General features: G+C 37.6%; 1 protein-coding gene across 3 annotated transcripts in view; it reads right to left on the bottom strand.

The window, feature by feature from the left end:
• Positions 1-8,859, bottom strand: part of cxxc5a (CXXC finger protein 5a) — a 31,218-nt gene extending 22,359 nt beyond the window's left edge. Inside the window, exon 1 of one of the 3 annotated variants that reach the window (XM_024266799.2) lies at positions 8,481-8,859. The gene's annotated coding sequence lies outside the window, so the exon portion shown is untranslated. The remainder of the gene's footprint in view (positions 1-8,480) is intronic. The other 2 variants (XM_024266800.2, XM_024266798.2) reach the window with 2 other exon arrangements.
• Between the last annotated feature and the right edge of the window lie 7,380 nt (positions 8,860-16,239).

The following is a 16,239-nucleotide window of genomic DNA, read 5'->3' as shown; positions in this document are numbered from 1 at the left end:
CAGTTTCTCACCCTGCTGCAGTGACCGGAGTCCAGCCTGCAGACAGACCGACATCCTCTGTGCAGAGCCGTGGATGCACAGCAGAGAACTTTGTGGAATTATTCAAACTTTTTGGTTATTTTTCTGTTGTGTAAAAAAAAAAAAATTTCTAATTGCTGCTCTTGACAAATCACATCCTAAAAATCTCCAGGTTATTAATACGTTCTGCCCCACTATTGTTAATGAACTTCCTATTTTATAGCCAGAATAAAACCAGATGAGCTGTAACCCAACACTTCCTCCAGAGCACCTTTACACTACATGCCCCCAATCCCGTCTTAATCTCTGAAAAACTCCATCCATCCATCCATCTTCTTGACCGCTTCTTCCCTTTCGGGGTCGCGGGGGTGCCGGAGCCTATCCCGGCTACTGATGGGCGAAGGCGGGGTACACCCTGGACAGGTCGCCAGTCCGTCGCAGGGCTCTGAAAAACTCCTCCAAATAAAAAGGTCAATGAGATGTCACTGAATTCTGATACTTCTGATGTTTTTATGGCCGCTCTACCACAGCTGCAGCACAGTGACGAAACGTGACGTTCCTCCCTTCTTCAGAAAAATATCTACGGCCTGACAAACGGCCGGGGCCGTAAAGAATGAATCAAACTGTGCGGCAGCATAATTACTCGTTTGACATGGATGACACGACGCCAGGCTTTCTTTTACTCATTAACGCAGGGATTTAAGGCTTGTTTAGGTTTGCTCAGCAGAGTCGGTAAAAATGCATAATGATGATGGCTGGAAACTCTATGATCAGTTCATCAGCAGGATGCTGCTTTAATGACGTGTTTGAGTCAAAATGAAAGATTTTAGCCTAAATGTGGCATCTCTTTGTTGGTTTAATTTGATTTTTTGATGGTTAGAAGCTTGTTTCAATAAAAGATGATGAGCTAACCTGCGTAAAAAGATTGATGAAAACCCAATTAAGGACGACCTTTACCAATTTAAAACACCTAATCTATATTGTTTTTTGTTGTTGGTGGTATTTTACCAGTTGTAAGCAATCTTAAGTACTTTTAGTGTTAACTTCTTCTAACTTAAGGGATACAAAGACAAATAACTTTGTCAATTGACCCACAAAAGTGTCCTTGGAAATCCTGGGAATATCCTACTAACACACAATAAACACATTAATAATGTTTGTTAATGCGTTAAAAAAGCTTGTCAAGTAATCTTACTATAAAGTGTTACCAATTTTTTAATTATTTAAGGTTAAATTTCAAATCTTAAATGAAAGCATCGTGACAGATCACATTCATTCAAGTTCTACAATGGTTTCATTGGGTCTTTTAACTTGCTTGTCTTCCAGATGTCATTCCAGAAAATTAAAGAAATAATCATATAAAATATTAACAAACTATTGTTCATCCATCTTGCTTTTAATGATTAATTTCGCTTTGATTTCACATTTTTGAGTATATATATATACACAGTGACTTGGCTCAGGGATAGTTAGAAAAATCACATACATTTTCCCAAAGTTTCCTAATCACCTTTGTGGTCACAAGAATGCTGGAGCCTATCCTATCCACTGCTGGGCAAACAGCCTGGATGGTTCACCAGCTCATTGCAAGGCAGTAAAATACATATCTTGATATGTAAGATTTTAATTAAGTGCAAAACTGTTATATAGCCAAAATAAATGAGTAAATACAATTAGTTAATATAATCCATCCATCATTTTGAGCCATAACCATAATCAGTGACTGAGGTAAAAGTGAATCTAAGCTAAAACCCACACAGCCTAATTTTCTTGATCCAAATTCAAATGTTTATGCTCTGCAAGTATATAAATTGTTCATGAAAAGAAGGAAAACAAGCTGGATTTTAGTCCAAAAGAGGACAACAATTGTCCTGCAACCGAAAAAACAAAGGAAAAGTCTTAAATCATCCACAGCTGTATTGATTTGTGTTAACTGTCATCAGTGAATTTAAGTGTCTGGTTTGTCAAAACATCCTCACAACAAACTCGTCATTTATAGACATGTAGTTTGGGCCCCCTCCGCACCACTTTTTAGCATTTTGGGTGTTCCCGATGTGTACATTTTCGACCTGCTGGCTGTTCCTATTAAATCAGGGGTCCAAACGCCCTGAACGCAGTACCAGACGGGATACCTGAGGCGGTACCAAACACAGTACCAGACGCTGTAATAGACGCGGAACTGGTAGCGGGTTAGAGTACCGGTACGCATCCCAAGGGTTGGGGACCCCTGATTAGCGTATGCATTTTTCCCCTGTCCGTGACCTGGTACTAAGCGGTCCTCGGACCAGTACCGGTTCACAGCCCTGAGGTTGGGGACCCCTGATTTAATGGGAACAACCGCACATAAAAAAGACGAGTTGGGGACATCCAAAATGCCAAAAAGTGGCGTAAAGGGGGCCCAAACCCTATGACCGTACATGACTAATGGGAGTGAGACTGTGTTGGGTTTGCAGCTCATCGTCATCAGCTCGTCTGCTCCAGTTCTTGACAATCCTAAGTGTAGTCCATTTCAAATTGTGAACTCCCATTAAAGAACAAGAACTACCAACGCTAATTTGCTGGATGACAAAAATGCAATATCAAGAATGATATTTACTTTATTCTCAGAGTATAAAATAAAAATCAGCAGTATTTCAGCTTCATTCTTCACTGCTGATTTGTTGCCGCGTATCTCCCACCGCTGTCAGTCACACTCTTTCTATCATCATAAATCATAAGCATGGCGCAGTCTTCTGCTAATTACTTTTCTTCCCTTCCAACATCATGGCCTCTTATGTCCTCTCAACACAACAATGACAGAAAAGGCTTATGAGTACAATGACTGAGGAACAATTACATCCCTACTTGAGTTGAAAATAGTCCCGACCTCTAATTTCAGCTGTTTTTTTCCCTAGTAGCCTAGTCCTTATTTGACCCTAAATCTGATCTTATAGAAACTAGTTTGACTCAGGTATAAATCAATGTAAAGAAGGTTTAAAAGATAATTTATTGCTTCATTTTACATTTCTAACTTTAGTGTTTAATGCAGTGTTTACCTGTGTTACTAATGTCTGATCCAGTGATTTGGGCTGAAATGGTTTTACAGGAATTCTTTCCAACAATTTGATGGCCAATTCCGTGTTGGCGATGTGTGAACAGCCACATTTCAGATCCAAAACTCAGGTGGAGCGCGCACTGCTAGCTGATGTGCCGCTTAGACACGTCCAGACCGGTCACATCTGCTCTGCCTGATTCATCAGACTCTTATAATATGATCCTGAACAGGAACAGCGTCCTAAACAATCCATCAGCAGTTTGCAGCTGCAGGGGAATTATTTATTTAGAACTATTTAGAAAGTATCTTCAAAGTATTAGCATTGTTGGCGATTTAAACGTTTAAAATGCCATCTTACTTTGTTTTTTTTTTTTTCACTTTTATACCTTGTTTACATTGATTTATACCTGTGTCAAACTATGTTATATAAACTCAGGATTAGGGTCAACAACAGGGATTGAAGGGTTAAACTTTGATTTTTGGTTTAATTCAGAGGATGCAGAGCCCACATTTTGAGTATGTTGACGTTGCTACGTTTGTTGCTCTGTCTACTACATGCTGCAGTTGTCACACAGCACTGTTGATGAATCATATTAGCAGATAACTTTGTCCACAGCAACTTAGAGAGGAACTATCTTTTGGTCTAAAGCAGGGGTCCACAAACTTTTTCTTGTGAGGGTATCATAACCGTTTTCTTCTCCAATGTGGGGCAGAAAAAATGTAACAATTACAGCCTAAATGTAAACATTTACGGTTTTCCAGAAAGCAACACATAGTCAAATTTTATATAATTAATTTCTGCAATCTTTATAGAAAAAAAACAATACTAAAACATTATAAAAACTAGATATATAGCATTACTTGCAATAATGCTAGTGTGAATGCTGTAAGCTGAATGCGGCCACTGAAGATGCTCGTGCTAATAGCTGAAGATGCTGAAATTGATGACTAAAAACGCTGAAGCTAATAGCTGAAAACGCTGAAGCTGATAGCTGAAATGGCTGATAGCTAGCTAAAATATTAGAAAAATGCCAAATTATTCTTAAAGACTGAAAAAAAATTCTAAACTAGCAAAAACAGCCAACATGTAGCTGAAACATTAGCTAAATATCAAATTAGCCTAAAAAACTGGTAAAATCTGTAATTTCACCTAAACAGCTAGCATAAAGCTAAAATATTAGCAAAGCTCCAAATTAGCCTAAAAGACTGAAAAAACCCTAAGTTAGCCAAAACAGCTAGCATGTAGCTGAAACATTAGCTAAATGCCACATTTGAAAAAAAAATTGTAAAATATCTAATTTAGCCAAAACAGCTAGCATAGGGCTAAAATATGAGCTAAACTCCAAATTATAAAACTGAAAAAATGCCTAAATTAGCCGAAACAGCTAGCATGTAGCTGAACTATAAGCTAAATATCAAATTAGCCTAAAAAAACTGGTAAAATCTGTAATTTCACCTAAACAGCTAGCATAAAGCTAAAATATTAGCAAGGCTCCAAATTAGCCTAAAAGACTGAAAAAACCCTAAGTTATCCAAAACAGGTAGCATGTCCCAGAAATATTAGCTAAACTCCAAATTAGCCTAAAAAACTGAACAAAATCCTAAATTAGCCTAAACAGCTAGCATGTCAGAAATATTTGCTAAACTCCAAATTATCCTCAAAAAAATTAACAAAAGCCTAAATTAGCTAAAATAGCTAGCCTGTGGCTATCTGTTTAAGCCATATTCCTGCATGTTTTCCGACATTCCCTGCTCTGGCATGTTCTAATTGGCTGGACACCTGAAGCAGGTAATCAGTCATGAGTAGAGCTTGGATATCTGGAAATCATGCAGAAACAGCGACCCTCGAGGCCTAGAGTTGCCTATCCCTGCTCTAAAGGCATCATATTGTTCATGTTATACATTTGGCAACATATTAATATCCTGACGATTAAGACGGTTAACCAAACCATCCACAATCTGATTGCTGCTACCAGTTTTCTCTTAAATTCTCATAAATGCTCTTGAATTCAATCTTCATATTTAAGTGTGGCTCTGCAGCGCAGATCTGATGCTCTCCGATCTCAGGGCGTCTACTCGGTGTCTGTCCCGAGTGTGCAAACAGAAAAGGAAAAGATGGTTTTTCAATACAGAGCACCTACAGAATCCAACTTTCTCAAAACAACATTTTAGCTTTCAAAGCCCATAACTTTCTCTCAGTTTCACGTTATTATGAAGGACCTGGAAATGAAATCACTAACCTACAACTGTTTTTAATGAATTACTTTGTTTTATTCTTTTTTATTTGATCATGTATTTATTTTTTAGCGTATTTTAATTCTATGACATGTCTTGGGTTTGTGTAATTTTTGCCTCTTGACCTGGACTCCCTTAAAAAAGAGATCAGCGGATCTCAATGGGATTTTTTTTTCCTGGTTATATAATGGTTCAATAAAATAGTATTTAAAAAATTAGAGACCCACTTGGATCATCTTTTAATTATGATTATGCTGTTTTTAGCCAAAAATTATTATTTTTTTAAGTTTTCTTTAACAGTTTCTTTAACTATTAAATAGTGTGGATGGAGATCACACAGGAGGAACATGAACACAAACATGTTTTGATTCTAAAACTCTGATTAGATCTGAAATCTAAAGTGTGAATTTATGCATTTGTTGTAAAAAAGATGAATACAACTGATAAAGGTGAAGTCTGTCTCTTTAAAACTCTTGTTCCTCAAACATATTCAGCCTAAGATACTTTATTACGTAAAATAAAATAAAGCTTAAATTAAAATATTAGACAAATCTTTTTGTTCATAAATGAATCATTTCAGAGAACTTTAAAAATAATTTACTTGGACATGTGATTCCTGAACTGTTTATGGTTAGGAGGAAGAATCTTCAACACCAACATTAAAATATTTAATTGAAAAAGTAATTTAAAAATTAAGCTTAAATGTAAAACTTTGTTCATATAACATGGTAGTTGACACATTAACTTTGCGTTTATCCATATTTTCCAGCTATCATTTTTTTCTTTAATTATTTCTACACTATTGATGCAAAAAAAAAAGAAAACAATTTAAAACTATAAATAGAAATGTGACAAAAGTGAAACATTTTTGTGTTCACAGTTTTCCTGCATGGATTGGAGTGACTTTTTTAAAACTTATGAACATATAAAAACATGACGGTTGTTCTTTATTCTCATTCTTAAGTGTGCAGCAGTACTTTTATTGAGATAACAAAGAAAGTTTTTAAATTTCAGGAATCACAGCTGTGATCCAATCAGATTCTCTCAGATCACTGTGATCAGTGAACAAACCAAAACCTCGATCTCGCCTCACCTACAGGGTGACTTGTTTGCTGTCACCTCTGCTGCCCATTTTAACACGTCAACGTGTCAACTTAACTATTGGAAGTGTGTTCCCAAATGAGTTGTGAACTTAGCTGTCTATTCGCACCTGTAGTGTGTATTCAGTTTTCAACCTGATGCTTCGTTTAAGGTCATACTTTTATCAGCTTGGAAAAATAAAAAGGCAAGTTTAAGTCCCACTATGATCATTTTTTAACTATTTTAAAAATATTCCCAGACGTCTTTTAAATATGATTTTAGCCAAAATCTTGAAAACTTTTTATTTTCTAGGACATAGTTTCTGCAGTGCAGCAGAAATTCACCTGATGACTTCCCATCATCCATCTGTTTACACACTCTCTCTTGCTAGCTTACAATACTAGAAAGAAAAAAATGGCGAGCCATATTGGAGCTATCCAGCGAATCAATGTCAGCTCAGACGAGGAAAACGAAGACGTTCATGGATCTATCTGATTGAACCGTGTGGCCCATCCAGCGTATTTAAAAAAATACAACCTTTTTCAAGATTCTCAGAAAGGCGATTTGAACTTCTATTTGTCCTCAAAGAAAAAAAAAACTGTCACAAGAACATGTCAAAAACACCAAAACCACAATTTTTTGGAGTCACCTCAAATGATCATTTTTATATGAATCTCCCCTGAGACATCTGAGTGAGTCAGAGCATTAAGTTCACTCACTTTAAAAAAAGTTCTGAGAAGAACTTTATAGCACAAATGAGGTATGTGTAAATATTTGGCATTCAAAAGAGTCCAACAAAAAACCCAGCGAACGTTATTATAATACATTTAAAGCTATATTGTAGCTTTTACAGTTCATCCTGGAGACATCGGTTTCAATGAAATCAATAAGTGATGGAGGAAAAGAGGAAGCATTGACAGCAAAGATCCAATATTCCTGTTAAGGGGTTGAATTCTTGAGTTATATTTAGAGAAACCCAAGAGGGACAAAAAAGTTTAAGTCTCTCAATAGGCTAAATTTCTCACTTATGTTCAAAATCCGAGTTCTGACCATTAAATATGCTTTAAATCATTGTTTTCTTGAGCTCCCCCCTCTAAAGTGAATGACTCCTTGAGCAAATCACGAGAGCATTGCTGAATGAGCGTCCATCACTGACGTCACTGCATGCGCAGGTGCCAGGTAGAAGCTTCCTGGCGGAGGTGGAGGAGCATTGTCTGAGTCGCTTGGCGTTGACTCGTGAGGTCCGGAGCAGCACCCCCGGCAGACGGATGCGCGCTCACGCAGCTCTCCATTCTTATTGGGCGCATAAAGCACCAGGCGCGACAGCAAAGCCGCGGCGGCAATAATTAGATTCAAAGCTGCGCCCCTTTGTCCAGAACCTGCAGCGCCCTTGTCTCCCTAAGGACGCCGTGCGCATGAACCAAAAAAAAAAAAAAAAAAAAAAAACTTCTGAGGAAACAATCACGCAGCGCGCGCCGCGACTTCACATGACTCTTCCACAGACGGAGAGTTGCTGTGGACTGTAAATGTCTGAGGAGCGCGTCAACTTTCCAATAAAACAATACACGAGGGGGCAAAAATAATCCGATTTTTCATTTTTACGCACGCGTTTTTCCATAAATTAAACTTGTTTACAAGCCAATACAATCTAAAGATGAAAGTTTTAGTTCACGAAAAGGAGGACTAACATGATTAATGGCGAATGAAACTTTAGTACATGGTATCAACAGCTGATTCATTAAAGAAAACATGTGCGTGCTCGTCTGCTGTGCCAAAATGGAGCTGATGGAAGCAAAACCAAAGGGTTTCTGGACGCTCTTTACGCGCAGTGTCCTAAAGCATCAACACTGCCTGACATCCGCTTGTTTATTCCAATAGTACCACAACGGGAGGCTTTTTCCGGGACCACCGCGCAGCAGCCAGTCTGCGGTACCAACACAGTCTGCAGCCGCGCGTTACAAGCTTCTCTGTGACTCGAACCTGAAGATGAAATTCCAACTTTGAGTGCACTTTAACAAAGTGTGATTTCCCCCTCCCGGTCAGCCCAATAGAACCCCGCTCTATTGTATTCAATGCTTATTCGCACACGCCGGTCCGCGTTATTGGCACCTACCGACGCACATCCGAGCCGAGGGAAGGGCGCCGACAGTCCGTGCGGTCCGTCTCCCAGCCTGCCGCGCCGTGGAGGTAATGTGAATAAAAAAAGAAAAAAGAAAGGTGCAGCAAAAGGGAGAAAAAAGCTTCTCCTCCAATGAAACAATCCAGCGGAGTGGCTGTTTGTTGACAACTATGACAAGAATTAGTTTCTAGAACAAATAAATGACCCGGAATGATGAGGAGGAAAAACGGACTTTCTCAGAGCCTGAACGCGTGGGTTCCCCGAGCTTTCTCAGTCCTTGCAAACCCACCTCTACATCCCCGCTTGCAGCGAGGAACATGCAAACACATTTCATAGATTTTTGGAGCTTTAGGGAAAAACCGAACTGGATTCTCAGCGTGGATCCAGAGACGCGCGCGCTTCAGGACTGCGCTCAGAGGAGGAGGGGCAGACGGAGCTGCTCTTTCAAAGTAAAACAGCAAAAGGGGAATTGGAAAAAGACGCACTTTCTACTAAAGCTGTAAGAACCAGTGTTGGGTAAATCACTTTTAAAGAGCAACTGATTATTTTGAAATTCTAATTCAATTATACTTTACTCATTACCTTTTTTAATAGTAATGTACTTTACTTTACTTTACTTTACTTTTACCTTACTTTACTTTTTTCCACTCATACAGATTCTCAAGGGAAAAAAAACTACAAAAAATTTATACTTTTCTCCTTCATTTTACATTATTTTTAAAGCAATGGTTAGCATTTAAAAGGTTTTTGGGTGATTTATTAAAATTTTATTTAAGATTTATTTTACCAGGAAAACACGTTGAGATTAGATATCTTTCTGGGCCAAAAGGTATAATCAAAGGAAAATGGATGGATCATGGATGGATGGATGGATGGATAGATAGATGGATAGATGGATGGATGGATCATGGATAGGTCATGGATGGATAGAAGGATGGATGGATGGGTTGATGGATGGATGGAAGGATGGATGGATGGATGGATGAATGGATGGATGGAAGGATAGAATGGATCATGGATGAAAAGAAGGATGGATAGATGGATGGATGGATGGATGGATGGATGGATGGATAGAAGGATGCATGGATGGATGAATGGATGGATGGGTGGATAGAATGGATCATGGATGAAAAGAAGGATGGATAGATGGATGGATGGATAGAAGGATGGATGGATCGATGGATCGATGGATGGATCATAGATCGATAGAAGGATGTATGGATGGATGACTAGATGGATGGATGGATGGAAAATTATGATTATCAAGAGTATATATAAAAAAATAATCAAAGCAAGAATGATTATTCTGCCAAATAAAATGACTGAGTAATAGCTCTTTATTTCTCTACTGAAGTTTTAGGGATTTTGGATTCTTGGAGCCAGCAGGTATGTCCAGTTCCAATATACAATCAATGATCGACTTCTTGGGGAACAAACCCTGGTTTCTTATGCTTCAGTCCTAGATGCAACCTACAGAGCCATCTAGGCCTTCTATAGTTTAGTAATTGTAATTACTTACCAAAAATCTAACCTGTCACTTCCTCTCTGTTATCAACAAAAGTAACTAAATTACAGTAATTAGTTACTTTATAATACTCCAACTGACAATAACCCCTCTAGAACAAAGCTGTAGATAAATATTGATGATCCTTTTATGTATTTGTTGCTCGAGATCGCCTTATATACACTTATTTAAGAACTGTCATGTCAAGTCTTGAATTTGTTTTTTTTTTTTTCCAGGTAAACAAACGTTTTGAAGCTCATTGGCTCATTTAAAACTGAATCCTATAACAACCCCATCATTTTATTTAAGGAACTATTGTGTTTGGTTGTTGGCTTGAATGAAAATTGTCCTCTTGTAAGGAAAGGGTGGCTGTTAGAGGTGGTTTAGGGTGAATCAGGAACAGGTTCCTCCATAACAAGTCATTCTGTCAACAGCGAGGCTGGCGGAAGCCTCCTCCGCGCTCCACTCCGCGTCTTCCGTCCGTCCTGTCTGCTGGCAGGCGGCCAGCCCAAGTGTGTGGAAATGACACCGCCAGGGCGGCAGAGATTTTCCTTCATTTCTCTCCTTCCCGATCGCAGACTGGCTGACATTGGCTAGAAAGTGGAGCAGCTCGTCAGGGACAATCAATGCGAATCGATCGAGCTGTGCAGTTGAGGCTCCAGAGCCGGAAAATATCGCGGCAGCTGAAGAGAGAGGGAAAGAGGAGAGAAGGGAGGGTTTGTTCAACTATCCACAGAGCTCGGAGCCAACAAAACAGCAAATACAAGCGCTCTGCCTCTCATTAGCATGACGCTCTCCTCGGAAAACATTGAAGTCAAAAAGCCGCTGGATGCGTAATTACGCACGGGAGTGGAGCCTCGGACGCATTTAGATGAACATTTGTTCGCGCGTGTTGAACATTTACATCACAGTAAAAGGGAATAAATATGTCTGATTAAAAGGACAATGTAAACATCGTTTTAACAGAATTTAAGCAGGTGTTCTTGGAATAAAAATGGCAACAACTCATCCAGATTTGTTCATGCTTCAATAAACTACATGTTAAACGAAACATGCGTTTCCTAATTTGTTAGTTTAATTTATAACACACCCCAATCAAGTTATGTTTTAGCTTTAAATTAATTATTGAATTGCGTAAAGTTTAAATAAACGCGCAATTGAGCATTTCTGAGCAATTCCAACGTTTTTCTTTCTTTAGTAAACAAACTTCCCTCTCTGATGCCAGACTTTTCTTTTTTCTGTTTTTTTATTAACACATGACACTTTCTGACATCACCACGCAGCTGTTCTTCTGACATCGTCACAACCCGGAAGTGGTTGGCACGCCAACAGAAACACCACAGTCGACTGATTCAAGACTTAAAAGGGAATCAAACAAATTCATCCTCATACGTATTTATGTTGTTGTTTTATTTTGAAACATTTATAAGAATAGATACAATTCATCAACTTGTGGTTAGTATTTTATATTTTTCTTTTACAATTATGTCATTTATCACATCTAATTCATCTTGAAGGATTGTGTCTTCCCTTTTGGTGTTTTGTGTCCCATCTGTGGATGAAGAGCTGAACGTGCCTGTCATGAGTTAAAAGAGAAAACTGAGGGTGAAGGAAGGAAAAGTCATGCATGGATAGATGGGTAGGAGGGAGCAGCAAGCTGTGACTCTTGTACATGTTCTGGTGGGTGCGCTGAACCCCGGAGGCTGCAGCCACACTCAGCCCTTTGTTGTTTTCATTCGGCACATGGAGGCACGGTACTTTCCTGGGTTTGGGAGGAGGATTAACGTCGCACGGCCTCCATTCCCAGCTGCACCCATGATACATGCTGTAAGAAAACCCCGCAAAATGGCCCAAAAACAGAGCCAGAGAGGAACGCAGTTTTTCCATCTTAGAATTCTGGAAATCCTTTCAGATTATGTAAACACGAACTGAACACATACTTTTAGGGTAGTAAAATGCTTTGTTTTTATTCACTTTTTAGCTGAAAATATAAAAAAGACCAAAATTAATTATAAAAAATGCAACATATACATTTAACCCACCACACAAATCTTAAAAAAAAGAAGAAAACGGTCTTTCTATGAGCAACTATGGGGGTTAGTTAAACATTTAATTTAAAAAAAATGATCAAATAAAGCAGCAAGTCATTAGCAAGTGTTGGGAAATACACAAAAATATCAAATAATATCAGAAAATGTGATCAGTTACACCAAACTTAAAATAATTTTTTTTCACAACAGTAAAATGGGAGTACCAATACACAGGATTATTTCTGGATTTTTTTTTGTATAGACAGTGATCATGAGCCTCATTACTATATTTAAACAAACCATTTTTTAATTCGTAAAAGTTTTTCTGAATGTGTTGCAGAAAGATTCAGAACGTGTCAGGGAAGGTCAAGAGGAGAGTGTGGGCCTTTGGGCATCACTGCACGAGAAACTGTTGTGTCACTGTGATCAATATGACTCCACAGACTTGGAGACGAGGCAGAATTCAGAAGTTCATAAACTGTTGTGACCTGAAACTATCACACAAGCAGGAATAAAAGTGTTAAATCTTTGCTGTTCATCCAGATGATCTCAGATTAACAGAAATATAAAAGAAAACTTGTTCTTCTTTTGCTTTTATTTTTCATTTTAAATGAACATCCAGTTCCCAAAGCTTATAAAATGTTTATTTTATGTTTGGTTCAAATGAAAAGTCATTTGTTTTGTTTGATTAGATACTAATGTGCCCTTCGCTGGGTTTTATACGTTTTCAAAAGGGAAAATCTGCATGAGAAAATTTGTAAAAAAATATTTAATTTTAACAAATTTAAATCTTGTGAATCATCTTGTTTTCTCTATAGTTTCTGGATCCCCTTTTACACTATTGATCTTAAAACAAAAAAGGATTAATTTAATAAACAATGCCAAATTGAGCTTTTCCGACTGAAGTGTTCCGTTTCTTCGTTCAGATTCAGCTATAATAATGCGGAGCTCACAGCTGGGTTTGTTGCTGGAAACGGTGCTGGACGTGGTCGGGGTGCCAGTTCCTCAGTGTCGTGCCAGGACCACATGCCAGCGAAAACAGCTTTTAAAGGAGGGGTCAGCAAATGTGGCTGCCAGCACATCTTTGCTACTAAAAAAAAAAAAAAAACAACTTTCACATAAGGAACTAAAAGTGTGTCTCATTTAAAACATGTTTATTCTTCTGTTTTAGCTGAGACTGTGTGTTTTTTGGAACTTTCTATCATGAAAACAGTGAATCCGAGCAACATGTTGGGTATTTATTTTAATAACAAGATAAATAAAATGAATCAATTCCACCTTTTGTGTTGTTAAGACAGATTTTTGCAGAATCCTGACTATCAGTTTATCTCTGAACGTTTCCACTTCAAGGACATGCATAAGAGGCCCGCACAGGTGTTGGACTTTCGGCTCCAAACTGAGGCCCTGAAGTGTTATGGATTTTTCTGGAGAGTGTTTTCCTGTTCCATCAGACCAGCACAAGTCAGCCTCACTTTAAAAAAGTCTCAGGGCTGCAGACTCACTGTGTTTTGTTTTTTTAAGCATCACCTTTGACCCCTGCCACACATGTTTTTATTGAGCAAAAGAGGCAAAAATAAAAACAAAAGTGTGATAAACCTCCAACAATCTGATGTGCTCAACTTTATATTTAACTATAAAAGTTATGACATGTCATGATGTGAAGTGGTTGTAGTTCTCTCTCATTAAAGACCAGCTGCTGCTGATTATAGCAAGGTGAGGTCGCCATCTAGTGGTGTGTTTATGGAATTGACATCCCATTTGTTTTTTGCGTGTAGCTGTAAAAAATATTCTAATAAATAGTTCATATATTATAACTAACTTATAGTTTAAACAAAGGTAGATCTACAGAACGTGTTACATTTATATCTACATCTTTGCACATAAATATATATATCAAAAAGGAAATACATTTAATTGGATGTTACTTTTAGAAAATTAACTTGATGTGATTTGTTGTGTTTCTTAAAACTGATAAAAATTGTATCATTGTTTATTTAGTCATTTTTTTTTTGTTTTTTTACTTGATCCCAAATATGTCTATTCAGATTCTTTATTTGTCATTAGTGCACAGCATTGAACACAAGGACATCTTTCTCGAATTCATGAACAAAAACTGATCAGTGAGGCAAATGCAGTTTAAATAAAAGCAATAAATACAATAAAAACAGTTGTGCAATGATATTTTATGCAAAATTTATGTGCAAGACAGAAAGAGTGAGTGGATGAATTTTGAGAGTGGAGGTTTTTGCAGGAGTTCAGACGTCTGATGGCAGAAGAAAAAGAAGCTTCTTCTTCAGTTTTCTCTGCATTCGGTATCAGGTTGTTGCTGCAGCACCATTCCTCAAATAATTTGATCCTCTAGATGTACTGATGTGTTGTATAATTACAGCCAGACTAACATATGTTTAGAAGTAAGCACATTAGAATTGAGAAGAAAAACGAGGTCAGAGTCTCTTTATATTATAATAAAAATAGAAATATTATAGTAAAAATATAAATATTTGACAAAAGAAAGTTCTACAGCAAATCTATGAACAGAAGAACAAGTGGTTACTAAACTAAAAACATTCGTTCATCTTCTCAAGCTGTTGAATCGCTTTCAAGGTCAAGATTTTACGGTTGCTGGAGCCTATTTCAGCCACTTCTGAACAAAGGAAGGTGCACCATGGGTAGTTTGCCGGTTTGTTGCAGGATCACGTGATGATGTTTTTGGACTGGGGAAACAAAATGCCTGGAGGAAGTCAACAAATGCATGAGGGGAACAGGCGGCCAGGATCTGAACCAAGGCCTTTCACTGTGAGGCAAGACAACAAACAGAAAATGATAAAAAGCAAACTCAGTATTTTGTGTGCACAAATTAGTTATTTTTTTGTGAAAAAAATAGGATTTGTGTACACTTATTAGCATTTTGTGTATAAAATTAATATTGTATGTTCACAAAATAGTACAGTTTGAGCCCAGATTTGTATTTTGTGGCTACTATTGGTAGGATTTGAAGAAATACTCATTTGTGTGTCCAAAATTCTAATTTGTGTGCACAAATTGCCATGTTGTGCACACAAAATGCTAAATTGATGTCTTAAAATGATAATTTGTGTTCTCAAATACTATTTGTTCTAGGAGGATTCCTCAGGAAAGGCAGTTCAAAGAGAGATCACCCTTCTACTGACGGCTGAGAGGTTGAAGGAGCTGCTGAAGAAAACTGTGACTCTTTTAATATGAAGCACACACAGCATCCGGGGACCTGCAAGACACAAAAAACACAACACGTTGTTCAATGACACACCAGGAGCTTCTTGAATTCTGTGATGTGGGTTAGTTTGCTTACTCTTCACTTGATTGATGAAGTTGCTTCCTGGTTCATCAGGAGGCTGAAGAAAAACATCCACAGCTTTCTTCACCCAAACATTTGGCCTCAAACTCATCTGAACACAAAAACACTGAAATACAGTGTTAGTTCAGGTGTATGGCAAAAAAAAACCTTATTTAAAAAATAATCAGATTTTATTAATAAACAGAATTTTGTCCAAATGCTCCAACAGTTTAGTTCTTTCATGGTTTGTTATGTTGTAGATTTCTTACCCAATTTATAAGTAACCCCTTCAGATGATTGTTCTCTGGTGGTTCCTGTAGAAGACGTGTCAAGAGATTTGCTTTTTATTTATTTATTATCATTATTATTTGTATGTTTTTAATTTTTTACAATTATTTGATTTTATCATTATTATTTATTTTCGTGTTTTTTCCGACACATAACTAGAGAAATAATAATAGAGACGGTGAAGACATAAAAATAGAGATAAAATAATAGACACAATAATAGAGATATAATAAGAGAGATAATAAAGTAATAATAATTAATTTATTCGTTTATGAAATGACTAAATAATAGAGCTATATATGATACCGACATAACCTCTGCCAATTCACACACTTGCTTTAATGTGGAGAACCTGCTAACTCCACACAGAACCCCTGATGGAAGATATAACTCTCCTCGGGATCTACTGCAGTCTGGATCAGCTGTTTCATGATGATCTGGAAGACATTAAACCACAGCGAGGAAAAAGAGTAGATAAGAACTTCTAACGCTGCTTCTCAAGAGGAAAGTGTCTGTTTTACTCTCTACAAGACACATCTGTGGTGAGAAAATCTGAAGGTGACGCGACCGACACAACTCCCATTTGAGATGACCCCTTCAACAAACGTAGACCAGATG

The sequence above is a fragment of the Oryzias melastigma genome, linkage group LG14, assembly GCF_002922805.2.
Source record: "Oryzias melastigma strain HK-1 linkage group LG14, ASM292280v2, whole genome shotgun sequence".
Taxonomy (NCBI): Eukaryota; Metazoa; Chordata; class Actinopteri; order Beloniformes; family Adrianichthyidae; genus Oryzias; species Oryzias melastigma.
This window is presented reverse-complemented; position numbering and strand designations above follow the sequence as displayed.